The following is an 18320-nucleotide window of genomic DNA, read 5'->3' on the forward strand; positions in this document are numbered from 1 at the left end:
CCGGCAGGGCCGCCCTCGCCCGACGCCGAGGTGCTCCCTTGCCGGCGTCGGGCGGGGAGCACCCGGCGTCGGGTGAGGGGCTCCCTCGCTAGATGCGAGGGCCCCTCGCCCGGCGCCGGCGGGCGACCCTCGCCGGACGCGCTTCCCTCGCCGGAGCGGCGGAGGGAAGAGAGGAAAAGCAAAACAAATTAAAAAAATTTTAAAAAAGGAAAAAAATAACGAAGGACTAGATCGAACATTTATGAATAGTTCAAGGACCAAATTGAGCCGATTAAAAGTTCAAGGACTAGATTGGACATTTGTCAATAGTTCAAGGACCAAATTAAGCCGATCGAAAGTTTAGGGACGAAATTGCACATTAGGCAAAAGTATTGGGACCATTTGTGACATTTTCTCTAAAATGAACATAAGATTGACATCCAAGCTCAGTACAAAGGAGGACAGATAATATCTAGCAAAATTTTTTAATATAATACAGTAAACAGCAGATGAGTCACAGTGCCCATCGACGGTGGGATGGTATGCATCTTCATCCTCGTTATCCATTGTGAAATATAATCGATAATATTCTCAATTACGAAACAAAATTAACTTTTAGGTCTGTATAGTCCATTGGCTTAATTAATTCGGAAACAAAAACCTATTTTAAATGGAAAAATTTAAACTAAAGGTGTAAAGTGGACCACTATCTCAAAAAAGGGTTAAGAATTCAATCTTGTCTCAAAAAAGAAAATGAAGTGGTTGAGCTAGTTTCAAATTAGGGCCCTAATTTTGAAAGGTAAAGTAAAGGCAATTTTCTCCAAAAAAATAAAATAATAATAATCTACTATGACCCAATTTGAAGAAGCCCCAAATTGGAGAAGCTAGGGTTCCTCCGACTTGAATCTTCCTCCAAAAGAGTTCACGTGCCACCGAGGTCGAATTGATTTTAGAATTTACTTTGATCCGGTTCGGTTCATCACTTGAATTGAAGAAGTGTTTGTTGTTCGATACAAACCTGAACCAATTATTCTTTAATATTGAAGAGTTCGTTTGTTGTGGTTAATCTCACTTAAAAACACGAAGCGCGCTAGAAGTGCGAGAAGGGCATGTATTGCATCTACATTTCAGCATTCAGCATCCTCTAATTTCCTTTATTCCGTCTAAAGTCGGTTTCCTAAATTGGCGCAGTTGATTCTTCCTTCATTCAAAAGAAGGTGATTGCAGCTTGCTCAAGCAACGCGTCGACATGGTGTGTGGGGTTAGATCTTGAAATACCACACCGATGGTAGCAACGGAAGTGATGGCAGGAGGGAAAGTCTTTTTGTTAGTATTGCTTCAACTTGTTTGGTCGGACTTGTGGGGTGTATTCCGTCTCTTTTTATGTGAATCAATATATGTTGTGTTGTTCATAGCCAATCAATTGATTTTTTGGAGCTGTGAATCTCCTGTTGTTATCTCATCGAGTAAAGACGTAAAGGACACTTGATCCACCAAACTACTCTTTTGGCATTTCATGTGACTTTGCTCATCAGATACCCATTGAGGATCAATCAATATAGTCACCGATGACAATCTCTCTAGCATTTTTAGAGATTTTAATGAAAGGTCATCGTCAATATATAAAATGATAGAGAAATCACAATTATTACAGACCACAAGAAATGTCTCGTCAAACAAGCACTGCCACACAGGAAAAATGAGCAAACGAGAAACTTGGCCATTAATGCAGAGAAGATGGCAAACACGACAAAGCAGTAGCAGCCAGACAGCAATTCCTGGTTAGCTTAAGATTCATATGCAAGTTAAACCATCCGTCAAATATCAAGATGGGACTTGATCTTCCACATTGCTGGACAATTTCTGTTCTGTATAGCAGTGGAACTCAAAGAAAGAACAGAAATCGATGCAACGCCTAAGTGAAGAGTTCTCAGCCTGTGATAATGGTCTAGCTGAAAGAATGATGTGTACCTGTGTGACCTGGAATGACAGACTTCATTAGCAGAACACTTGAATAACCCGTGTTTAGTTCTCGCCATCTTCCTCTTTACCTTATAATGAATGACTTTACACATGAAGATGAAATCTTCCCAGCTGAAAAGAGCTGGAAATTGAAGTTGAAAGAAGAGAGGTCCGTCTTGCTTGCCCTTCCACATGACCTCATCGGTAATCACTTTTCATATGGTCACATATGGTTTCATCTAACATGAAGTCGTTCCAAATAAGTACAAAAACCTTACAATGAAGTTACACCCCCCCAAACAAAGATAATGAGAAGAAAGAAAGAAAGAAAGAAAGAAAGAAAGAAAGAGAGATAACCGCTGAGTACAAAAAGAAAACAATCTAAGGTGACCCCGTCTTCTACCAAAAATTTCCTTACGGCATGAATGAAGAAATGAGCCTGTTCAAACAACTTGCGAATAAACAACTGTGCTCGACGACCATGCAATTCAACTGGTGGTCTGAGAGGTTTCTTCTTTCAAACGTGTTCCGCCTTCTTGAAAAAGAATCTGGCTCCAATTTGAGGCTGCAAAACAGGTAGGATTGATCCTTTATGGAATATGTCACAAGGCTGCGGTTACGCTAGATATGCAAGTTGAGGAAGAATTTGAGGACAAGCCTGCAAGTTCAGGACATGGTTCGGGATACACAGATGAATAAGAACCAGAAACGTCAGAACAAATCCAAGATATTAATGAACCGGAGTTGAGGAATAAGGAGATATTAGACAAAAAGATGGAAGTCAATGGAGACTCGTGAAATTTCCAGCAACTGTGATGCTTCTTCCTACCACATTCTGTAAAGTAATGTAGCGCAAAGCCGGAAGAGCATTTGGATCGAAATTTTCATCCAAATGAGACCCGAAGTGACCCTTTGCACCAAATGCCATGTGGATGACATCCCTGTTGACGTCGGATACAGTTATGTCTTCTAAGTAGCCGCCTCAGCCCCGTGTGGTCCGGAATTCTATGCCACTTGATGAACTGTGCAGCCCCAGAGTACGACTGCAAGTAGGCCCGCCTATTGTGCACGTGAGAGGTGGGCTTGTTGTAGGAAATTCCATACTCATCCCATCCACTCCTGAGCGCGATGGAGTCATACCCCGTGCTAATGCTGCAATCCTCTATGCATATATTGTTTGAGGAATCCAAAAATTTTCCATGATAGAACAAAACATATCTGTAAATTTATATTGATATCGACTATCAGGACATACCAAACAGATTAAAACCAAATAATGGGCTTGGCTGTCAGAGTTTGCTGTGACCAGAATCATAAGCCTGATTGAGGGAGAAGGAAAGGAGGGCAAAAGAAGAAGATCATGTGAACTGCATGATTAGGTCTAGTTCATAAACTCTGAGAACAGAAGCAGCTGCATCAATTCTCAAGTTTTCCAATGTCACGGGATTTTCTTCTTCTTCTCTATGAGATCCAAAAAAAATCTTTCTCAATGGAGGAAAAAGCATCTTGAAATTGTTTCAAAGATATGTCCAACATGCTTCAGGCCCACAACGAAGAACTTAAGCAACTGCCAGCGTTGCTCTACCGAAAGATTCAGACAATCATAATCATCTCCTTCACTAAATAAACCCATTCCAGACATGAGATCGGATACAAATTACTGAACAATGCAGAGGTATATTAAAGACTGAAGCAATTGTTCAGCTATGCATTTTCCTCAGTCCAAGCCACTGGATCTCCACCCTGGTACGATGCCAACAGTGTGAGGGGATTCTGGTGAAGCAGTTATTGAAACGTTCTGGATGTGCACATCGCTACATTATACTGAAGGAATGTTGATAAATTTCATATGCGCAACTTAAAATTAAAAGTGATGGGTGACATCGACAAAAGGGCTCTCACAAACATACCTGCAATAGACTGGATGGATGTTATAGGCAGGAGCATTCGAGAATGTAATGTTTGACACCACTACATGTTTTGCCTCCACAAATTCCATGAGATGAGGGTGACTGTAGTTCAAGGAGTGAGTGGTGAATAAATCCCACCAAAACGCGCCTTGACCATCAATGGTTCCATTATCACCTAGAGAATTTACCAATCAATGGATTGCTTAGATGAGGCTTGGTACTACCATGTGCAAAATAACCATAGCAGGAGGCAAAGTTAAGAATCTGGAGTACTTGTTACCACCACATCGTGCAACCCATACCCATTTATTAAGCTTCGGTACCTTCTTCCTGGAGTTTCTATCCCGCATCCATTAGATGGGAGAGGTTCCACAATATACCAGTGAGATGGATCCTGAATACGTGAGAGAGACAATATATTATGCAAGAATTAATATTGTTTTTTGCTCATTACTCTCAAAGCAAGAACATCAAAGCATCAGCAAAATTTACCTGAGATACAAGAACCGTGGCCTCTCTTTCCAAGAAGAGAGTGAGATGGCTGGTGAGGTTAAAACTTCCAGCGAGCCACCTGCCGGGAGGCACATAAAGCTGAGCGCCTCCCTTGTCGGCAAAGGACTTGAGGTAGAAAATGGCATTCTGGAAGGCGACAGTGTTTAGAGTTTCCCCATCTCCGACAGCACTGAACTCTGTTATGGACACACTACGCGGTCTTGGATCCAAATCCAATGCCAGTTTGTACTTGCATTGCCCATCGCTATCTCCTCTTGTATTCACGGCATTGCTCTGTGCCAGAAGCAAGAGCAATGCTCCCTGCAAAGGTGCAAAGGATTTACGGGGAAATCAAACCGTGTATTTTGTCAGAAACATTTTTTTGCTAACATTGTTCCACACATGCACAGGCATCTGATTCCCGGCCATTCCCACTGATATGAATGAATTCAGAGGGTGGTGATTGCAAACTGTATCAACCCTCTAAATTTATGACGAATTCCAGGAGATATAATAACAGAAATCGGATAGAAACATAGTCCTAGAGTACATCAGCCACTTCCACTGAACAACACCAGTAATATTCAGCAAACAAGCAGCAAAATCGGTGTTCAGGACAGATACAATAAAAGTCTCAAGAAAGGTGAAAAGCTGTTGAATCCAATGCAGGTAATGTCAACCATCCCAACCAGAACACCAGACAAGGAAAAGATCCAAACTTGAGAACAAGTAGACAAACCACCTCAGAGAGCAAGAACAAAGTGAAAGAGCACTAGTTCATGAAACATCCAATCAGTTAGCAATATCACCAGTTCACCACCACCAAAGATGAAGAAGAACGTTATTAAAGCAAAGAACCAACGAGCATAGATACAACTAGAAGTCAATCAAACAAGGATGAACTTTGACAAGAACCCACAAGACTAAGATAAGCACCCAAGCTATGCACAGTTCAAGGGAATCGAGAATCAAACAAAAAAAGAGTCAAGAAGTTGGATTCTTTTTTTGTAACAAGAAAGAATGGAACTTGGACAAATCCCAGCAAGATAAGAAAAACGTACTTAATAGCATCTTCCTCAATCAAAAGAGCCTTTCTGCAACACAAAGACCCAACGAGACGGCAAGAACAACAAAAACAGAAGCGATGCAGACAGACAACCGAGCTTGCAGCAATATAGCCGAAACCGAAGGGAAAAAGGAGGAGGAGAACAATGATTCAAGGTTAAAGTCGCTTTGTAAACATGGGCCCCTCTGACCCGAAAAGACGTGGACCCCAGAATTTAGAGTATTTAAAGGTTTGTTCTTTGTTAAATCGATCACCTAGGTTCTATGTTTGAACTCACAAGGGTCCATCCCAGAGCATTATAATAGGTCCTCTACTATTGACTTTACCCGATGCCCGATGCAGCTCAGGTTGTTTCCTTTTCTCCATTTGCTTTACTTTTCATGAATTTATTATTATAATTATTGACTTCATTGTATAGGTATTAGGACTGCATAACGGTAATCAAAACAAAAAAAAATGAGGGATAATGAATGACAACAAAGGTATACATAGCTCGATTCAAGTTCAAATGTTGGTACTTACATGAACAAATAATTCACTATAATTGAAGAACCGGAGTTATAATAACTCATATGCTCTAATGTTTTGGACACATAAATTAAGTCCAAATCCGAAGTATTTATGCATAATCAACTCGGTGGAAAGCTAAGAGCACAGATTACCATGTACGGCTAAAATCAAGCACTCATTGTTCGGCTGAAAAGGAGGAGAAAAATGCACAACTATGAACGTGTGCCCCTTATTTTAGTCCTTTTGTGGCTTTCTCTAGAGAACTTGATTTCTCTTGCGCAGCCCCTGCTCTCGTCCGAAAGGAAGATGCACACTCACATGCTCTTTCTCTAGAAATTATGAGAAGCCTTTAAAGAGGGAAAATTGCCAAAAAAAAAAAAGTCATAATAGTACTTGTGCCAGTTTAGCCTCAATGAATGTGGAGTATGAGTGAGAAATTTGCATTGCAAATAAATAAGTCAAAACAGATTGAATGGCTCAATTTGGGCAAAACTATTTATGCTAAGACTCAAGCCACCCGTTTGACAAGCCTAATTACACCAAAGCTAAAAGTGGAGGAGTCTCTCGGACAAAACCCGTTGTGCGGTACTGGAAAATCACTTCACCGTGTGGCCTAAAGGATTAACACTATGCAGGCAAATATTTGAGAGACATGAGCTGCCACCGGATGCTTTCCAACAAGTTCTAACTTTCACACAATCAATTATAATAATAAATTCGCACTTTTCTCAACCAACAAACATAGACTTCTCGAAAGACCAAATAACTCGTCTATATATATATTAAGAGGATATTCCCATCAAGAAAATTTCTAATTCAAATAAGAAAGTGTTAAAGATTGGGATTTTCTAGTTTAACAAATCGATCTACATTCTCTAATCTGGTCCGGTCTTGGATACGAGTTCGAACCTAAGAAATTAATTTAATAATTGTGTCTTCATCACTCATCATTCACCCCAATGTCATTCCGTTCTTTAGCCTGTCAGGAGAAGTCGGGACCCATGGAACGTGGGGGTTGAGTGTCCGTCTTTGTTGATTACGAGGAGTCCGGCGGATCCTGGCTTTGCTGAACTTAGGGCAGTGGTTCTCTGGAATCGACCTTTTGTCTTTTTTACCTAGGTTGATGATGGCAATACACATTCATCTAGAAAGTTGCGTTTGAAAGGGTTCCCCATAAAGACAAAAAAAGGATAAAGTACGCGCAAATCAGACCAAAAGACTTGAACTTTGATTGTTCGCAAGATTGCTTAACTTGAAAATTTTAGATAATATTTATTGCCGAACCGCCAACATTAACTTGATGAATTTTTTCGTTGCTTTATCTTTCGTCCATCTTTGTTCAGTCCTCGGAAGTTACTGATCCATCGGCACACTGATGCATAGTGCTTGGTCTCTATGCAATGTGATTTCTCCCCCACGCGCGCGCCCTAGAAAAGTAACAAGAGTTCCTCCCCTCAACGAGAAACGCAGTTTATTTGCCTCTTGCTTCGAGTGTTTTCCAAGTGCATTGCCCTTATCAATTAGATAATAAGAAATTGCGTGACACTTTTGCCCTATCAGAGTTTTCGGTCTTCACGTTTTGGAAGAGAGGTTGAATGCGCTTTCCATTGTAATTGGGAAGCTCTTTCGCTTTCAGGAGGTGGATCCACATGCTTCACAAAGGGTGGTGTCCCAACCCCCAAAAATAAAGATAAAAAAAAGAAAAAAAAAAGAAGAAAGACATTTTACAATGGGTGGAGGGAGAAAATAGTGACAAATCTAGGCTATTTTATAGGGAATTTAGCCTTTTCTTTACACATGCATCGGGAAAGTCGCGTTTGAAAAGAATTGCCGAAGAAAAAATAGGAAAGGTAAAAGGATTTGCAGATCAGACCAAAAGACAACTCTGCAAGGACGCTAACTTTCAAATTTTCCAAATGCATTGCGCAACGAGAAATTGACCGACACTGGCCTTACCAGAGTGGAGGTTGGGTGCAAGGAATTCGGATACTAGGGTTGCAATTGGAGGTTGGGTGCCCCCTTCATTGCTATTATGATTTATGAGGTGGATCCACAATCTAGAATTCCCGAAAATAAAATAGCGACGACCCCTAATGTAGACAAAAGTTCCCCACCACCCACCATATGACCAATTTAGGTTTAGTCTTTGCTGCTTCATGAACCTCTCTCCGTCTCCCTCCATATACAAGGAAAGCCCGAGATCCCAACATCAGTACAACCCGTCCTTCTGATCTTTTTAGCAAATTCTATGCGGAGAGAGAATCATGGGACTGTACAGCTGCAGGGCCGATATCAGTTTCTCTATTCGGCATCTAGCAAGCAGCGGGCGTTCAATGACCGGCGGCCGATGGCCAACATCCCAAAGCAACAGATGGGCGGCGGACGGCCACGAAAGTAAATAATGAAAAGACTTTTTTTTTTTTTTTTTTTGATAAAGGTAAAGAACTTGAAAAGAGTTTTCATTTTTTACTTTTGTTCCAAAAATAGAAAAGCTAAGGCGCGTTTGGTAACGATTACGTTAGGAGGCGATTCGAACGGGCGATTCTTTTTATTCCGTTCTGAAGGAAGCGATTCTAAGCATTTTAAGTCGTTTGGTAGCGTCAAAATTTCGATTACGGAATAGAATTGCGTTTGGTCACCGTATTCATTAATTCTGTTCCAAATCAATTTCTTTTAATTTTTAAATAATTTTTTACTTTTTTCCTTTGTTTTCTTTTCTTCTTTTCTTTTTTTCATTTTTTCATTTTTTTCTTTTCATTTTCCTTTTTTTCTTTTCATTTTTTCATTTTTTTCATTTTTTTCTTTTCATTTTCCTTTTTTTCTTTTCTTTTTCTTTTTTTTTCCTTTTTTCTTTTCTTTTTCTCACCTTCTCCTTCTTCCGGGGCCTGGCGACCTCACCAGAGCGTCGCCGGCCCCGGCGAGGCCGGCCCTCGTCGGCCGAGCCCCGCCATGGCGGCCCTCGCGGCCCGACGGGCGAGGCTCGCCTAGCCCGCCGAGGCTCGGCCGAGCGCGGCGGCCGAGGCCCGCCGGTGGCCGGAGCCGACCTCGTCGGGGTTGGGCGAGGCTGCCGGAGCCACCGGCGGGCCGGGCGAGCCTCGCCGGCCACCGGTGGGCTGGGCGTCGCGAGGCTCGCCCAACCCCGCCGCCCCGGCGAGGCCTCGCCCGGCCACAGCGAGGCCCGCGGCCACCGGCGAGCCTCGGCCTCGCCAGATCTGGGAGGCCGAGCCTCGCGGACCTCGCCCAGGTCCGGCGAGCTCGCCGGACCGGCGGCGGCCGGCGACGGCGGTGGACGGCGGTGGACGGCGGTGGCGGATGGCGGACGGTGGCGGGCGGCGGTGAACGGCGGTCGTGAGATGGCCGAAGGGAAGAAGAAAATTTATTGATTTTGATTCTCAAATTGATTCTCGGAACAAGAATCAACTATTTTTGATTCTTGATTCATTTCCAAATTTGTTCAGGAACAAAAATTTTACCAAACGCGATTCTAGGCCAAAGCGATTCCGGAACAAAGAATCGGAATTTGGCCTTTGTTTGGATGGTTACCAAACAGGCCCTAAAAGTTTTAGCTTATGATTTGTGCACAAAATCTATTTCTAAAATAGAAATCTGTTCCAAAAATAGAAAAATGAAATTACATTATCAAATAATTTTTTGTTTCAAACCTATTACATAGAACAAAACAAAAAACAAAAAAATCGAAAAACAAAAATTTTATCATGTAATCCTTATCAGAACTCATAAGCAAAATCATTTCTCACTATCTCTCTTCCTCTGTGTTACAGCTAGCCAGTTCAACTCAGCGAAGCACCAGGTTGACGAGCTGGACAATGAAAGCTCACGTACGCATACACCACCAATGAGGGCAACGCCTTGATGAACGCACTCGAGAAGATCTTGAACGAGATCAAGTGCAAGGCAGGTCGGGACGGAGGGCGCAGGTGCAAGGGCATGAGCAAGTGCCACGCGAAGGAAGGTGTCGAGATCAAGGAGGAGCAGATCAAGGCCGGCAGAGAGGAGAAGGCGAAGGGAATGTTCAAGGCCATTGAAGCCCCCCTCTTGCAAAACCCCGATGCTTACAATTGAGTTGTCGCATGTTGGCACAATCTTTCAATCTCCGACCACGTTTATTCTTACGTTCTCGATTCTCTTTAAGGATAATAATAATAACAATCGTGATTGGTTCTAGCAAAAATAAATAGATAAATGCAAATTGTGATTGAACCGTAACTAGTGGAAGTGGGCGAGACAACCGCTGAAGCGGTCCACATGCTGGGGGTTGTAATGATGAGATGCCGGTCAAATCTTAAATAATGCAGCATTCTTTGTGACAGCTAAAGCTATTGCGAAAAGGCCTTATCAAGCAGACTATTCTAATGATCGAAGGACTTCCATGTGAAAGCAAGAGGATCTACCAAAAGTAATTGATAACCACTGATGTCAGCCGAATTCCCCCACTTTTCCTCCTCCACACATGGTCTATAATTTAGAGAAAAAACAAAGCATTTCTAAGAATCTAAGTCGCTTCCGAGTGATGTTATTATTTAAAAGGACTTGACATATGAAAGCAAGGGAAAATATCGACATTTCTTGACGTCCATTCTTGGCTTTTAGAGCACAATCGGTACTCCTTTTTCTTATCTGTGGAAGCACAACACAAACATCTAATATCTAAATCACGAAATTGAACAATCGCGCACGATTTTTTCTGATTCGATCTAAAATTTGAGGCCAATCAAGTCGAGTTTTCTACTTAATGCATCATGGGCTTGAGATTTTCTATGATAATGAAACCTTATAGAAATATGCGTGAGTACTACTTTCGCATGCCAAACCACTAATAGTGCTTCCCGGGGCCTTCGCCGACCTTCAAGATGCTACTTCTGCATCCAAATCGAAGCAACGTTGTGACGAAATCTTCGGGGTACACAACCATACTCATATAGAGGCTCGAGATTTTCCAGCTATGAAAGGAATCAATGTAGGTCAATCAAGAAGTCAATCCGTGGGCATCCATATCAATATCTTCTAAGCTTCCCTCTTTGAGTACTATTTTAACGGTGGTTAGCATGCAATGATACTAGGGTTTTCGTTTTTCGGCTTTGTTGTGATGTTATGCGATGTTATGATTTTGCGACGTTGGTCTTGAGTTTGCGTTGCTGGGGATTTCTGCTTTTTCCAATTGACATGACGCTGTGTCATGTCATGATTTTCCTTTGTTGGGTTTTTGGCTTTCCCGTTTTGATGTGATTGTTATTTTTTTGCATCTTTCTTTGTTGGGATGTTCGACTTTTCACTCCGCTTGCTTTTGATAGGGATTTTGGATCCGGGAGACAAGAAAGCCCCACCAACATCTGCACGAAAGCAAAAAGACGTGACCGATGTCTTCGTCCTCATCATCACTTTCATCAGCTTGACGCTTGTGAAGAGAATCTCTAGTTTGATCTTGTGTGGCTTTGTCAATCTGTTGGAAGACAACATTTACCAATATCAGACGAGCTCAAAAAATTATCTGTCGCAAAATATAAAGGGCCTAAACCTGAGCGACAACAAGCTGCAGCCGACCAACTGACTCCAGTAACGATTGAATGGCCGTCCCTCTAGCTTTTGCAGTCTGCAAAACAATAATTATATAAATCATAACAACAGGCAACCATAACCCAAGAACAACAAATAACGTGAAGCTCTACGGAGAGTCTTGAGAAGTAAAATATTTTAGATGAAGTGAAAAAGAAACCAACGCAATTCTTTCATATCATTGTTGATGCCACCCACAACTAGAGAAAAGATTGACAGGATTTTTCCTAGAACCAGAGATTGCAAAACTCTTCAGAACTCTAGCCATAAACACCCCTTTCCCTCATGCCACCTTCAAAATTCAATGAAATCGACATATGCAAAGGCGATTTAAGATATGTATGAACCAAGTTTGCATCAGCAGCAGCCATTTTTCTTTTTTAGATCTCTAACTTAGAAGCATGTGAATTTGGAAATAATTTCATCATACTAGAAATCACAAGAGATGTATATAACGACCCAGCCCCAATTACAATCATTTCTTACATTAGTTTTAGCTTTCAACAGAAGTAAATAATTTAGAAGCATGTGAATTTGGAAATAATTTCATCATATTAGAAATCACAAGAGATGTATATAACGACCCAGCCCCAATTACACTCATTTCTTACATTAGTTTTAGCTTTCAACAGAAGTAAATAGAAAATGATGTATACATGAAACCGTAGAAATTAATCCTAACCCATATTTTGGGGTCCAATTTTGTGGTTGAGTTCAGACTTGCAGAATAACTTTCTGATGAGATAGTCACCAATTCGAATAGAAAAGACACTAGACCTTACTAATTCTAAGCTCGAAGGAACAATACACTTATTCTAAGAAAAGTGCTTGAAAAAGAAACAAGAGATAGGCTAAGCTTTGATCAAGAAAAACATGTACCAAGCTCTTACTTACCTTGGGAATCTAACATATATATGCTTATAATGCAAAATTCTCATGGAATCATTTCATGCAACTGATTAATTAACCTTTTGGTCAAGGAGAAAAGGCTTTGTGCTGGGATAATTCCCGATCAGAAACAAGAGACCCATCATAGTTGTCAATTTGGTTTTGATAACCAGACAAAACTAAGAACATGATAGTGTCACAACAATAACATGCAGACTCGTTAATGTATGGAGACGGCCGCACAAGGTTAGAGGCTGAAAAAGGGAGACTTATCAAATTATGAAAACGTTGAACCAAAAAGCAGACAAGTATTATTGGCCAACAACGGCGAAGGAAAAAGGTTTTAACAAGGCAATTAATTATTGAGGGGCCTATCCAAAAATCACTCATCAAGAGAACAAACTGACAAAAAAAATTGGCTAATTTTACTTCCATGAACTTGTTACCTTGCCCAAAGAATAAAGCAGCTCGGTCATTGGTTCCTGAGAAAGGACATATTCACTGTGAATGACCAATATCCTGCTGATCCATGTAAGTACTAGCTTTGCATTAGATGACCTGTCCAAAAATCACTCATCAAGAGAACAAACTGACAAAAAAAATTGGCTAATTTTACTTCCATGAACTTGTTACCTTGCCCAAAGAATAAAGCAGCTCGGTCATTGGTTCCTGAGAAAGGACATATTCACTGTGAATGACCAATATCCTGCTGATCCATGTAAGTACTAGCTTTGCATTAGATGACCTGTCCAAAAATCACTCATCAAGAGAACAAACTGACAAAAAAATTGGCTAATTTTACTTCCATGAACTTGTTACCTTGCCCAAAGAATAAAGCAGCTCGGTCATTGGTTCCTGAGAAAGGACATATTCACTGTGAATGACCAATATCCTGCCGATCCATGTAAGTACTAGCTTTGCATTAGATGACCTGTTCAAAAATATGACATCCAATATCCATTAGCATGTTTTACCACCTCTAAACCTGCTAGATGCTTATGAGAATAAGACAAAGAAACAGACTTGAGGAAGAGCCCAGCCAAACAACAGCTCCTTACACTAATTCAGTGAATGGAGGCCAGAAAGTCATTTAACAAAATTCAAGGATTAATGATAAGGATCGAAAAGCAGGGATATTTAGCCATGGAGAACCCTAAAAGCAATTAAAACATATGCAAAAAAATAAAAATAAAATAAATTAATTAATAAAAGAAGAATAAAACAAATGGACATTGAAAGTTATAATGGAAGTTGCCAAAACACAATATGGTGTACAGAAGATGTGTCACACACCATCTAGTACATAAAAAGTTTTAGTATCAAATGAGGGGACAAAATGCCAAAAAAATGATCGGAGCATTACTGTTTTTCAAAACATTTTAAAAAGCTTTTATTCCTGAAGATAACAAAAACCAGATTGCTTGCACAAGGACCAACAAATAAGAAATTTAAAATACAAGGAAAGAAAAAATAAAACACAAGGTCTGCCTGCAGTTAGCTATGTTATAAGTGGGGGTATAATAGCCCTCATTCAAAGACAATGACTACCATGCCCTTGTAATTCTTTCCTTGCCTCCCTTCTGCTATGTCCAACCTCTCTCTCTCTCTCTCTCTCTCTCTCAGCTTCAAATGCACCTTTTCTTTCTTCTGGCATTTTATCTTTCTTGACCATGTTCTTCTCAAGCTTTCCCCTAAATAACTTTCAGAATATCAAGCTGTTCTAAAACATGTATCTCTCAAAACAACGTATTGACAGAGATGTATTTAGGAAATTGCTTAGAAAGCAACTCTCTTAAGAAAAGAAAATTGTTTTTTTTTTCCTTGATAAAACTGCCGACTATTCATGGAACGTAAGAAGGAGATGAAGAATCATCTGCTTCCAAAAGAAATTCAGATAAGTACCGAAAACTTAAGTGCTAAATTTTGTTTCAACAATGTTAAGTTTTGAAAGCAGAAATAAAAACTTGTTTGATGACAACTGAAATTGGATCCCTATATATTGTTAATACCAAAAACAAACTGTGATTATCATCGGTAAGTTTTTGCACTATAACTGGTAAGATTATTAGCATCAATTACTTTTCTATTGTAAAGATGAGCAAATCCCTTTCTTAACTGCCACAGTAAGTGAACTCTTTACTAAATTGAATCTTTTAAGTCAAGCTCCTAAAGGTTATGAAACAAGCATAATCTTGTTAATTGTTAATTTCCAAAACATATTGAGTTATCAAAGGTAAGCCCTAAGCCTCTTGGGATGACAAGTTTTAGAGATCTCTCATTAGACAACTTTCAATGAAAATAAACGTTTAGACCAAGCCTCATCAGATGATCCATAATATAGCCAAGCACAGCAAATTAACATGTTGAGGTAGACCATCTTCATACAGAAACTTCCAACCATATTATTTTATTTAACTGCTGGCACATTAACACCTCCATGCAAGAATTGTACTGGCAAACCTAGTCAATCAAGAGTCTCGAGATAAATCACAGCAAGAGTTGTTACACTATTGTTAAGAAGAGTACCACGCATTTGTTCGCTGTCCAAAGATTTTGCTTGACTCCTGCTGTCGACTATATTAGCAATTACCTCATCAGGGTCAATGCCAGAATATTGATGTGGTTTCTTTCTTTCTCCCAAATCAGTAAAAGTTGGAACTGGAAGTAGGGCGTCTTCAGCATTTGCTCGATCCAATGACATCACTGCTTTATAAGGAAGTAACAATTAATGATCGCTCAAGGACCAACTATAAGAAACTTAATTATGCCAGCCAGAACTTTAATGTGACTTATTTGAGTAGAACATGGGAGATGGAGCAACAAGTGCAGGCAACTACTCAATGAGAATATATGTAGCAGAAAGATTAGCAGAAGATATGGCACCCCTAGTTTTTAATTACAGGATGGTTCAGGACATGGATGACTCAAAGCAACAAAAGCACATTACTTCAACAACAGGTGCTTTTGGCAAAAGTAGTTAAAATTCCTTCATAGATCCTATGATCCAAGGACCCACAAACTCATAGATGACATATCAGGAAAGAAAACCGGAAAAGGGGCTAGATATAAAGTTAGCATTTTGATCCAGAGATCCTTGCATCCTCCAATGTCATAATCCTACCAACAGAAGAGGTATGCTTAAAAAGGTTATCATTTCCAATTAATTCTTTTGGCATTTGTCCATGAATTTCGACACTATGTGTTACTAAAACTTTCCAACTTTACATTAAACAAATCCTTTTTCCAAAGTGGTGCTCACAATTATGTTGACCTCAGCTGTAAAATCATTTGAACTTTATGCTTCCATTTATCATGTTCATCACTAACAAAAGCAGGAGCACACATCTCTCTATCCATCCCTGCAATTTATAGATGCCAGAAACATTTCGTTCCTTTCAAAATAGGCATAATTTGATCCATTATGCATACACAAATGAAATTGCTAAGGAACCATTGAGTTAAAAGAAAATATTGTAATCTTCTTGATCAAGAGAATGTCATGGAACTTCATCTTCAACTACTACTAAGGGGAGGTAGCCAGTAGACTATTTTATTAATCAACATACATGCTACTTCTTTTCAACCAAAGCACCAGAAGTAAACATAGGAAACTTGGTAGAGTGTTAATGCCAACAGAACATTAATGATCATCGCCTCTACCACTTCAAGACACAATGGAAAAAGGGTGCAGCTAAACCTCATGAAGAAAAATGAACCATTCACCATCACTCCTAAATTCCTCATTTCTGTTCATGATAAGACATCCTCTTCATGGTTTCTCACTCCGTGAGAGACTTCAGAAACGTCTCAATCTCAAGAAACTCAAATTTCTTAAAAACTATTAAGGCCATACCATTCCAGAAGTTATCGATTTGCCCAAAAAAGGAAGTTTTCAATTACTTAAAAGTCACGAAAAAAGACTTTTCGGCTGTAAATCCTGGAGCAGGCAATGCCAATCCTTTTTCAAACGTTCTCATTCTATACCCCCGACAATGGGCAGATATATCCAATATTCACCGCATTAGTGACCACAATGACAATCCCAATTCAGCATAAAACTGAGCACCCCATTGGCAAGATGATATCTAATTTAATGTACAGTTGTTGGATTTACGCTACTCTACCAACAATGTCAAAAGAATGTTAGTTGGCAGAGAAGCAACAAACCGCAAAAAATTAAGATTAGAAAATCTTTTAAAAACAACTTTCCTAGAAAACCATGACATAAGGATCACTCACGGCCAACAACAAGCAAGAGATTCCAAGATACTTAGCAGGTAACTCACCCAGGGGTGACAGTCACTAACCATCTGCTGAATTCTCCATCTCAATTCAGCAGATGCTACATCGAGTGCTAGGACATCGCCCCCACCTGTTCCTAAAACTATCATCGAGCCCCCATGCTTTCTTTACTTCTGCAATCACCACAGTCACAGGCCAGATTAGTTACCTCAAATTATAGTGAAAGCCCACCACCCACAGCAGATATCAAGAGCCAAAACTGTCCCTCAACTTCCATAAGAAATCACAAACCAACCTTTTTTCCACAAATCCAACCGCTTCATGCAGGTGTCATCAACCGAAAGGTGACCCCTGTCCGGCTTCATAAACGCGTCCGTCGGATCATTTGCCGCAATGTCCACAAACTCCGTCTGAATCTGCCCTTTCAAAGTGTCCCAAATCTAAAAAACAAAGAAACCGAAACGAAAAAAAAGATCCCATTTAATTAAGCGAAGCAACCGTTGCTTACAGAGACGCATCGGGCGAGTAATAAGATGAAGCCGCATACGTCGGAACAGAGAACAATCGCTAATTCGCGTCCGGTTCCAGAATCAGACACAGTAAAAGCCAATACTTTCTTATCGAATCCCAAGAAAACTTGCCACAAAACGAAAGAATCGGGAAGCACGCGAGGTTAACCTGAATCCGGCCATCGCGGGAGCTGATGGCGAAGAGTTCCGACAAGGGGCCGAACGCCGTCAAGAGGTCTCTGATGCTCGGCGAGCTCACGCCGTCGAATAGAGTGGAGATCGAAATCGACCAGTCTGCTCTCGCCTGCTTCCGAGCACGGTCCGAACACTTCGCCGGAGACGGGCTTGAATGAATCCGACGAGAGAGGGTCGCCGGCGGCGGGAAGGCGAGGCGGAGGAGGTTTATGGTGGGGAAGGCGGAGGAGCTCCTGCCTTTGGGAGGGTTTAGCGAGGGTTTTGAACTGACTGGCTTTTCATATGCCCCCAAAAAAGAAGAAAAAATGAATTTCCTTTTTCCTTTGCCATTTGTGTTTTGGTTTTTGGTCCTCTTATTATTGATTTTTTTTTTTTTAGATATTACAATTACTCAACTCAAATTTGTTATGTGATTTTTTTGTCAAATGATTTCTTTTTTTGTATGGTGTGAAAAGTTGGAAACTAGAGATTTACCCGCTCGTTGCATAAAATTTTGTACTTATTAGGAACAAAAAGAGGGGAAATTGGAGAATAAAAAATTTCATATGCTTAAAATAAAATGAAAAAAGTAAACTATTTGTTCCTCGACGATGCTTAGGAGAATGTGAATATTGTGAGAGGTATAATTAGGCTTTTATCATCTAAAAGCTACGAAAATAGATGGACTCCTCAATAAAATGAACATAAGATTGATATTGGAACTCTCTAGTACAAATGAGGACATGAATAGTATTGGCAAATTTTTTTAATAAAAATAGCCAACGTTTGATGAATCATAACATCCGCCGATTTGTGTCGGTATATATATCCATCCTCATTCCACATAGTGAAATATAATCAGCAATATACTCAATTACAAAATCAAATCAAATTTTAAGTCTATATAGCCCATTTCTAAATGGCTCAATTGACTCTGGAAAAAAAAAATACCCATTTTTAAATGGCAAAGTTTCAAATAAGAATTTGAAGTAAGTCGCTTTCTCAAAAAAAAAA

The 18320-nt window shown here is 40.2% G+C and overlaps 1 long non-coding RNA gene and 1 pseudogene across 1 annotated transcript; both read right to left on the bottom strand.

Moving 5' to 3' along the window:
• Positions 1–2543: 2543 nt before the first annotated feature.
• Positions 2544–4772, bottom strand: LOC104455281 (annotated as a pseudogene).
• A 6432-nt stretch (positions 4773–11204) lies between these two features.
• On the bottom strand, positions 11205–17599 carry LOC108954497. The gene is made up of 8 exons (XR_005548279.1): positions 17302–17599; positions 16919–17063; positions 16668–16796; positions 14908–15084; positions 13201–13312; positions 12828–13126; positions 11456–11530; positions 11205–11380 (listed from the first exon to the last, which is right to left on the bottom strand). It is a non-coding gene; the product is annotated as an uncharacterized LOC108954497 (long non-coding RNA).
• Between the last annotated feature and the right edge of the window lie 721 nt (positions 17600–18320).

This window comes from Eucalyptus grandis, chromosome 1 (assembly GCF_016545825.1).
Source record: "Eucalyptus grandis isolate ANBG69807.140 chromosome 1, ASM1654582v1, whole genome shotgun sequence".
Lineage (NCBI taxonomy): Eukaryota > Viridiplantae > Streptophyta > Magnoliopsida > Myrtales > Myrtaceae > Eucalyptus > Eucalyptus grandis.